Source organism: Theropithecus gelada, chromosome 7a (assembly GCF_003255815.1).
Source record: "Theropithecus gelada isolate Dixy chromosome 7a, Tgel_1.0, whole genome shotgun sequence".
NCBI lineage: Eukaryota > Metazoa > Chordata > Mammalia > Primates > Cercopithecidae > Theropithecus > Theropithecus gelada.
This window is the reverse complement of record NC_037674.1, coordinates 22,151,882-22,161,435: the sequence shown is the minus strand read 5'-3', so window position 1 is coordinate 22,161,435 and position 9,554 is coordinate 22,151,882. Positions and strand designations below refer to the sequence as shown.

Genomic DNA, 9,554 nt, shown 5'->3' with positions numbered 1-9,554 from the left:
TGGTAAAGCTCTACAGACATAATTATATGTCTGTGTTTTACCAGTAAAAGATAGCTAGAAGAGAAAAAAACAAAACAAAACAGATGTCTGGAAACTGGTGCCAAACCAACGTGAAAGCTCTGGTGCTTTCTCTAAACTCCTATCCTGAAGTAATGCTTTTCAATATTTTTCTAAAGAAAGATTACTCTGAAATCACCAACCTTCTGTCACCCCAGTTCATCCCCCTCTTTCCTTGTTTCTTTCCACCTCCAAGAAATAAAGGGAAATGTAGTTTTCTGTCCAGTGCCACTTGGGAAGGGGCCGGACTCGGGGTGTGAAGAGCTACCTTCTACCCTAGCTCGAGAGGGAGGAAATAACTGCACAGTTCTTTATAGTTTTACCACACACATACAAGGAACAAAAATCATCTGGCAGTTTTAAGTATAGGTGCATACCTTTACTTCATAAACTCCTTTATAATAACAAAATTAAATCAGATTAAAAAATATATAGAGATGGGTCCTCCCTATATAACTCAGAATGGTCTCAAACTTCTGGCTTCAAGAGATCTTTCCAGTTTGGCCTTCCAAAGTGTTAGGATACCAGGCATGAGCCACCGTACTTGGCCCTGAATCAGAATTTTTTAAAAAAAATTTACTTGAAAATGGAAAAGGAAAAGGTTCAGCACTAGATTGTTGTCCTGTTAAGAATGTGTAATGTGCATTTAAAGTGTTGGAAAGCAGACATTTTTACCAAAGAGCAATGTCATATGAATTACAATTATGAACAGAAAGTTTTGAAATAAAAGGGTGTACCTATGGAAACCAGTGAAGAAAAGAAACACCAGAAATTGTTTGACACAGAACAGTGAGCCAGGTACTTTGGGAGCAATAATCTGAAAGATGAAGGACAGTGGTTCCAGATCTGAGGTGGTTGTCCAGCCAACTGTCTTGGCTCCAAAGGGGGAAGAATACAACTGGCAGGATTCGAGAAGAGGGCATTGCTGCAGCTCCTGAGCAAGTCTCCAGTTTTCACTCCAAAGTAGACGTGCTTTCCGGACTTCAACAAGGTCTATCAGGAGGATTTGCTTTCCGATATGTAGGAGTGAGACAGGTAACCTAAGAGGATAGCACCTATGCATGTGTCATTTTTTGAAGGATCCCTGCTACAATTTTCAGGTTTGAGGTCACTCGAATGGACAGCACCAATGTAGTACTGCTTTAGCATTTCTCCCGCATCAGAGGAGTGGCCTACATCTTCAAAACTTTCAGTTGCATCTGCACCAGCTTGTTCCAGCAGAACCTTTACTCTGCCAGGGGGCTCCTCGAAGTGGGGGACATTGTAGAGTCACCCATGGGTCACCAGCCAGAGTTCCTTCAAGGAATTTTGCTTCACCACCTCCTCCAACTGGCAATAGGTGGTGGAAGTCCCTACCCACCTGCCCTTTTTCATCACTGCTAGCTTGCGCAGTTGCCATTGGACTGGACATACTGCCTCTCCACTGCTAACTGGGCTTCCAAGACTACCTTCCTTGAGGAGAGCCCGCAGCAAACTTTTCCTAAAGAAAAAGGGTTCTTAAAATAAGATTATTCAAAAGTATCTTGTAACAAAATGATTAGATAATTATTGTTAGATCCATATTATATATATATGTATGTGTTTTATATATGTACGTTTGTATGTTTTTTATGTATGTATGTATGTATTTTTAACATTTTTACTCAGCTGGATGGGCAACCTTAGTGTCCCCGAATTTCTTAATCTCATTTAGGTCTATCAAAAAATGATTCAAGTGTTTTATCACAAATCATAATTTTGCTTCTTAGATGAAGGTCATGGACATGATGCTAAGCAAAAATCTTCTATTCCAGCCTAGGTTTGGGAGACATTCCTTCCCAATTCCTTTTATTGTAAGTGGACTATAACAAAGTAGAGTAAAATTGCTATAACATTTTAGAATTAAAATGAATTTGAATATGACTTCGTTGGTATGTGGCTCCTCTCCTCTGGTCCCTTTTCTCAAAGATAGCAGGCTATTATCTTAGAGGAGCAGGAGAGAAATGTGGATAAGACCATGTGCATGCAGTATATAGTAGGAAGTCCCCTACAGGCCAGAGAAGCAAGGAGCAGCAAAGCAGAGGCTCCTGCATCAACAGAATCCTCCTGGAGTGAGTCTATGAAGCAGAGGTCAACACCTGGAAGATTTTTGGAATTGTTGCTTTCTACCTTGAAAGATCTGTCTGGTACTGGACTCAGAATTATTTCTGATAACATTTTAAGCCACATCAGAAAGTTACCACCATTTAATATCAAGTACAGTTGGGTTGGGACAGATTTGGATATTGTAGCTAATTCTCGGGACTCCTGGTCTGTAAAACATGCTCGATGTTTTTAGTCATTTCATTAATTTTGCAGTAATGCTATCCCAGACTTGATGCAAATAATTTTTTAGGCTGACATTTCCACATTATTGGTGGAGTGTGAGCTACTGTATTACTATGAAATTCATTCAATGTGTATTGATTGTTGCCTCTAATATGCCAAACACTGAGCTGGGCGCTGAATAAATAAAAATAAGCAAAAGTCTCTGATTTAAGGACTTTACAGACTCCCTATCCAGGCCACATTCACTGTCACCCTAAATTAGAATAGTCTTCTTGGGGCAGTGGATGAAATGGGCGGGCATTAATCGCTGTACTTCCTTTTCCCCAACAAGTGATTAGTCTCCATCTGGTTATTGATCTAAAATATCCATTATATCAGGCGGGTACCAGACAGCAAAGATGTTAAATCCTTAGCTTTTGAATCAAAAAGCCACAGCCCAAATGCAATCCATGAAAGATTTTGTGATAAAATAAGTGGTCATATATAACAGTTATTTTTCCCTACCCCATACAATATAAAAAACCTCTTAGAAGCCAAAAAAGAGAGTTAGAGGAGAATGACAGTATTTTGATGCTGAGGAGAGATGGGAGTCTTGAGCTCAATTTTTGGGAATATGAAGTTAGGAGAATAGTTGAAGTCTTCTTATACAATTTGAGAATTTTACTTATACTTCTTTTACAATTGAGAATGTAAAGTTAGAAGTAACTTTTAAACCTATTCCTGTCTTGATATAAATATTTAATGGGCCAATTAAAATATATGGTCTCTGAGGTTGGATTTAAGAGGCAAAAAAGACCCAGTAACATCTTGCCATTAAAAAAAAACCCAGCAAACTTCAAAAGAGGATGGACAAAGTTATACCAGGAAAATATAAACCAAATAAAAAAAAAAGTGGCAGGTTATTTTAATATGTAAATCTATTTGTATAAAGGAAAAAGAGCAAGAGAAAAATATAGTTGTTTTCTACTGAAACAAAAAAAATGACAAAAATATACTTAACAATACAGCCTTAAATTAGAGTAAAGTAGAACTGGTAAAACTGCAGAGAGAATCACATAAATTAACTACATATTTGAAGATGTTAAGAAAGTTATGCAGAAATTAGAGATATGAACAATACCGTTACTAATAATACATATGTACGTATGTATATATGAAATATCTATTTCTAGTCATATTTTAGAAGCAACGAATGAAAGCTTCAATTAATTTCAAACAAAATATATCAAACTATCTTTATTAAACAAGTTTAATAAACTAAAAACTAGTATTTTCAATGGCATAATGATATCTCTTCTTTTTAGAAACCAAAATAATACCTCACTCTAACTTATTGTTTTACAAAGGAAAAAACAGATTTTAGAAATACTTAGAATTACGTGAAAATGAAAATATTTAATGCTCACTTTTGTGTAAGAGCTAAAGCAGTATTTAGAAAAATATATTACTTAAAATGTATATATCAAGAAACAAGATAAGTTAAAAGCAAATAACCTAAGCTTTCAACTTAAAAAGTATAAAAAGAAATACATGAATCCAAAATAATTTGTCTAATAAAGAGGATAATAATAAAAGTTTAGAAAATTTAAAATCTAGTTCCTTAAAACATTAATAATATAGATACATTGTTGGCCAGACTAACAAAATAAAGAATATGGAAATTAACAAAAGAAAAAATTTGAAGAAATTCATAATAGCATAGCAAGTAAAAGATTTATTAACTCTACGTGACAAAATAGAGGAGTAAATTAGATAAATTACTAAAATGTATAAAATAATCAAAAATGGTACAGTGAGGGATAGATAACTTGAATAGACTTCTATGGTATTATATACATAAAAACAATTGCCCCCTTCAAAGGTAGGGAAAAGACAGATGATTTTTCAGGTATTTTCTTTAAATTATTTAAAAGAATAATTTCATATGTTTTTGAAAGCAATAGAAAAAGATTGCTTCCTGGGTCATTTTATAATTTATTTAATCTTAGCTCATTAACCATATTATAGTCAAACTATATAAAAAGAAAGTTAATGGACCATTTTATTCATGAACATACATGCAAAAATTCTCATGAAATATTAACTTACCAAATATAGTCAATCATGTAGTTTATCTTAGGAATTCAAAGATGGTTCTACATGGGGAAATAAATTATTAAAATTTGCCATTTGAATAAACTTTAAAGAGAACATTTAAATAATTATTTCAATTGATGAAAAATACTTTATAAAGCTTAATACTTATTAATGATTAAAAACTCTTAATCTTTGAATAAAAGCAAATTTTCTTAAATATATGTTTATATATCAAATACCTGAAGTAACCTCTGATGGCTTATTTTAAAAATCAGGAATACTACACCGTACACATTTTTGCCTTACTCTTGAATAAAGACTGGTGGTGTTGCCCCATGCTATAAGGAAATAAAAATTTTAAACTGTCATTTTTGTCAGGTGATATGATTATCTAAAAACCAAACAGATTAACAACAAAACTACTAGAAAACTGGGGGAAGTTTAGAACTTTGCTGGATACAAAATCAACATCAAAATACTAATCTTTTTCACACTAATATAAACTGGGAATCGTAATTAAAGATAGACTTTACATGAGAGAAAAATACAAATATCTAGATAACTTATTCTAGAATGCATAATATTTCTGTGAAGAAAGCACTGAAGCTACAGTGAAAGACACAGGACATCTAAATAAGGAGATTAATCGTCCTCATTCTTAGATAGGAAATTCTAATATATCAGTTCTTTCCAGATTAATGCAAAAATCTAATGCAGTTGTAGTCAAAATTTTTATTGCATTTATCTTATTTAAGAAAAATTTTCTTTTAAATTTTTTTATTTTTAATTTTTGTGAGTACATAGTTGGTGTACATATTTATGGGGTACATAGAGATATTTTGATACAGGCATGCAATATGAAATGTGCACATCATGGAGAATGGGATATCCATCCCCCCAAGCATTTATCCTTTGAATTACAAACAATTCAATTATACTCTTTAAGTTATTTTAGAATGTACAATTAAGTTATTATTGACTATAGTCACCCTGTTGTGCGCTCAAATAGTAGATCTCATTCATTATGTCTATATATATATTTTTTGTACCCATGAACTGTCCCAACTTCTCCCCAAGCCCTGCAAACCTCCCCAGCCTCTGGTAACCATCCTTCTACTCTCTATATCCATGAGTTCAATTGTCTTGATTTTTATATCCCATAAATATGTGAGAACATGTGATGTGTGTCTTTCTGTGCTGGGTTTATTTTATTAACGTAATGATCTCCATTTCCATCCATATTGTTGCAAATGACAGAATCTCATTCTTTTTAATGACTGAATAGTACTCCATTGTGTATAAGCACATTTTCTTTATCCATTCATCTATTGACAGACACGTAGCGGTTGTAATGATGCACATATATATTCAACTACTTTTGTATTTGCTAATGGTGAAATATTAGAGACAATCTGGTTACCAAGATAGTTAAATTACTGTGGATGTACACCATAGAGTTCTAGTCAGCAATCAGAAGAAATGAGAGAGGTACACAGCACAAAAAGAATGGATCTTAACAGAGCTGAGTAAAGAATGTAAGAAGCAAGATGAGATAGATAACATAATATCTTCTTATTTTATACAAATTTTTACAAGAACACATACATGCAAGTAATGACTATTCACTTGACATATACTAGGATATTTATGGGGTGGAAGAATGAGAATGAAAAATGGGAAAAACAATGAAGAAATTATTTAGAAAAAATGTTTTAAACAGCCTTGGGGAAACAAATAAGATTGCAATGTAGCCATAATTTAATCTTCTGCATCTGAAGTCCAATAAAGAAAATTAAATCGTCTGACAGCAATCGAATTGTCTTTTCTTGGCAGGTACTCTGTTTTTACTTCATGGCTACTTTAAAGAATTGTCTCTGGTTTTCTGCAATTTTACTCTAGTATTTCTACATGTGGATTTTTTGTTACTTACTTTGGTCGAGACTTTTTTGAGCTTCCAGAATCTAAGAATTAGTGCCTTTTCAATTATCAGCCATATCCCCTCACATATTATTTTTTGTCCGTGTTCTCTATTACAATATTTTGGACTGAATACTTTGGAATTTCTCAGACTTCCTTGATTCTTGTCTCTTTTTTTGTGTTTTCCACCTTTTCATATCTCCAGGTTGCAATCTAATTTATTCAGCTCTATATTCCAGTTTATAAATTGTCTTTTCAAATGTGTTCAATCTGGTGCTTATCCCAATTGTTACATTACTATTTTCTTTTGCTGTAGATTCCTTTTTCACTTTAGTTTTGTCAACTTTGATAGTACCTTGTGCTTTAATATTCCTGTAATTCCTTTGTCTTATTAAAAATGTTAAAATAATTTCTTTATATTGTGAATCTGATTAATGTAATATTATATCTTCAGTATTGGTGATCTGCTTCTGTTCTTTCTGATGAATCATGCTCTTGGTTCTTTTTTCATCCTATGTCTAGAGTTTTGATTTTGAATTCATACTTTTGAAACTTTATTATAATTACTTGTGGCCTGAGAGATTTATTTGTTTCTTCAAAGAACCTAGAATAAATCACAACCTGGAATCATTTTAAACTAAATACCTAGCTTGGGGTTCATTGTGATACATAGGTTATATGACTTCATTCTCTAATAATTCATTCTTTGCCTTCTGTCCCTGCAAATAGCCATTAAAATTAACACCACCAGCCACCAGATATGACAGATGCTAGTATCTTGCGTTCATGCTTCCTCACAATTGTAGATGAATTTTTCTGAATTGCCACCAAGTCAAACACATTGTAATACACACAAACGCATGCATGCACAGCCACACACTTACTTATTTTATATATAATATATATTATATATATTATAAAATATAAAATCTATTTTATATAAATTATATATATAACGTGTATATATATATATATAGAGAGAGAGTGAGAGACAGACAGACAGACTGACTAGGTCTGGCTCTGATGCCTAGGCTGGAGTACAGTGGTGCAATCTCGGCCCACTGTAACCTCTGCCCCCCAGGCTCCAAGCCATCCCCCTACCCCCGCCTCTGGAATATATTCATTTTATTCAGGATTACTTTAGGGGATTTTCTCTGAATATCTAGTGAGCCTTGTTGCTGGAAGCAAAACATTTCTTTTAGGTATTCTCAAGAATCAAGGGATCTCCTTTGAGGAAGTACGACCTCTACTTTTTCAGCACTAGAACCACTACTATTACATAATAGTAATCAAAATCTTGAAGGTATACGTGTATTGATGAATGAATAACTGCATGAATAAAGGACAACTATTGTCATGTGGGACCTATACCAGTTTTGATGTAGGATACTTGAGAAAATATTCATGAAAGATCTTAAGGTTCATAATAAGCTTTATATGTTGCTTTCATGAAGAACTTGACTGATACACTCTTTACACTTACAAGTTTTTTCTGCTCTAGTTTTCAGGAATAGAGAACCATATCTAGAACTATAACTCTATCATACTAGAAAAAACTACTTATTAGTGTTGATTTATGAAAAGATGAAAGCACTTACAATTTAGCAATGAGTAATGACTTGTAAACCTTAAAATTCTATATTATGTATAGTATATAGAACAGTAGCCATATTAATGGCAAGTAAATTAATTTTTTAAATCTGATATTCCATAAACAGCTGAGTATTTACAATATGAATATACTATATTCTTTTCATTAAATATTTCTGATGAAAATGGCTTTCCCCACAATCTGATTTTTTAGTTTATAGCTAGAAATAGGAGTAGTACCTTATTTTTACATTTTATTATAACTGTTGCTTCTTTATTTTAGCTGAGCATGCAACCTTGCATTTTCTATAATAGAGCTTCAAAGTGTTTAAAATCAAACTGAGGTTCTGGCTAGCCAGGTAAATATTCACAGACAACAGCCCGTGAGTCTAAATATAAGTCTTGTCAAAACTTTGAATTACCTAGCCATACCCCACACCCTATCTTGAGAAGGTCTGAGAGAGCTGGAAAGTCTTCGAAGAGTAATTTTGTTGGTATGTGTAAATCACAATCTCTCCTCATTTCCAGAATGTTCCATGACTGCACTACAGGGTCTATGTAAATTCTTCTGTGGAGACTATCCATGATTTCCTTCATTTTTAGATAAAGTAAATGAGACTTAGAGAGTATCGTGACCCAGGTCAGTCACAGCCGCAGCCATGGGGAACTCTTTACAGTCTCCCAAATAGCTATGAAGTCTTTAGTCAGTGTGGAAGGTATGAAAACGTCATGACAGTCACTTCTCAAGCAGAGGGCAGATCTAACACCCTGGGGATGGCCAATGTCTTTTGGTGGGATGATGCACAGACAAGTGTGGAGACAACAGTTGGACTCAAAACACACTCACTGTCCTAGTCTGGATTAGAATTAGACCCTGCCATTATTATTATTTTCTCTCTCTGCAGAAAGTTGAATAAATAACAGTGAACTGCCAAATTGTGTTATACAGAAGTAAAAGCATAAAATAGCTTTGGGTTAGGGTCCTAGAATAAGAAAACATGAACTCAGTAAAGATGACAACATAGATTAAAAATACACAGGAAAGGAGAGGACAGCCTTTGGTGACCATTACTTATTTGAGGCTATACTTTATATTCTGTAAATACTGAAACACTGTTATTGCAGAATGTCATGTAGAACACGAGTATGAATCATAAAATTATGCCTTATTTTAAAGTATGTAAAAGTGATTTTTTACATGCCTACTTCATCATTTTTTTCTCAGTATGTCATTTTATATTTATATTAATAATAGAAAACACCAAATTTTAGAAAATGATTATTAAATAATGAGGCATGTACTTACTGAAACAGTATATCATTATTTAATGATAATTTTGAAGGATACGTAGCAACACAGATAAATGTTCTTGATAAAATGTGAAATGAAAACAATAACATATTTGCATCGTAATTACTGGGATGGAAAGCATAAAGAAAAATACTAAAAAGAAGCATAGAGAAATAAAAGTTGATGTGCTATTTGATGGGAGATGGCGTATTTCTTTATCTCCATTTGAATTTTATAGTCTTATTTTTACAATCAACATTCAAAAATGAATCCTTATTTAAAATGCAGTGAGGAATACAGAACTTGATATAGAATG

General features: G+C 33.2%; 1 pseudogene; it reads right to left on the bottom strand.

Moving 5' to 3' along the window:
* Positions 1–1,053: 1,053 nt before the first annotated feature.
* On the bottom strand, positions 1,054–1,468 carry LOC112627974 (annotated as a pseudogene).
* Between the last annotated feature and the right edge of the window lie 8,086 nt (positions 1,469–9,554).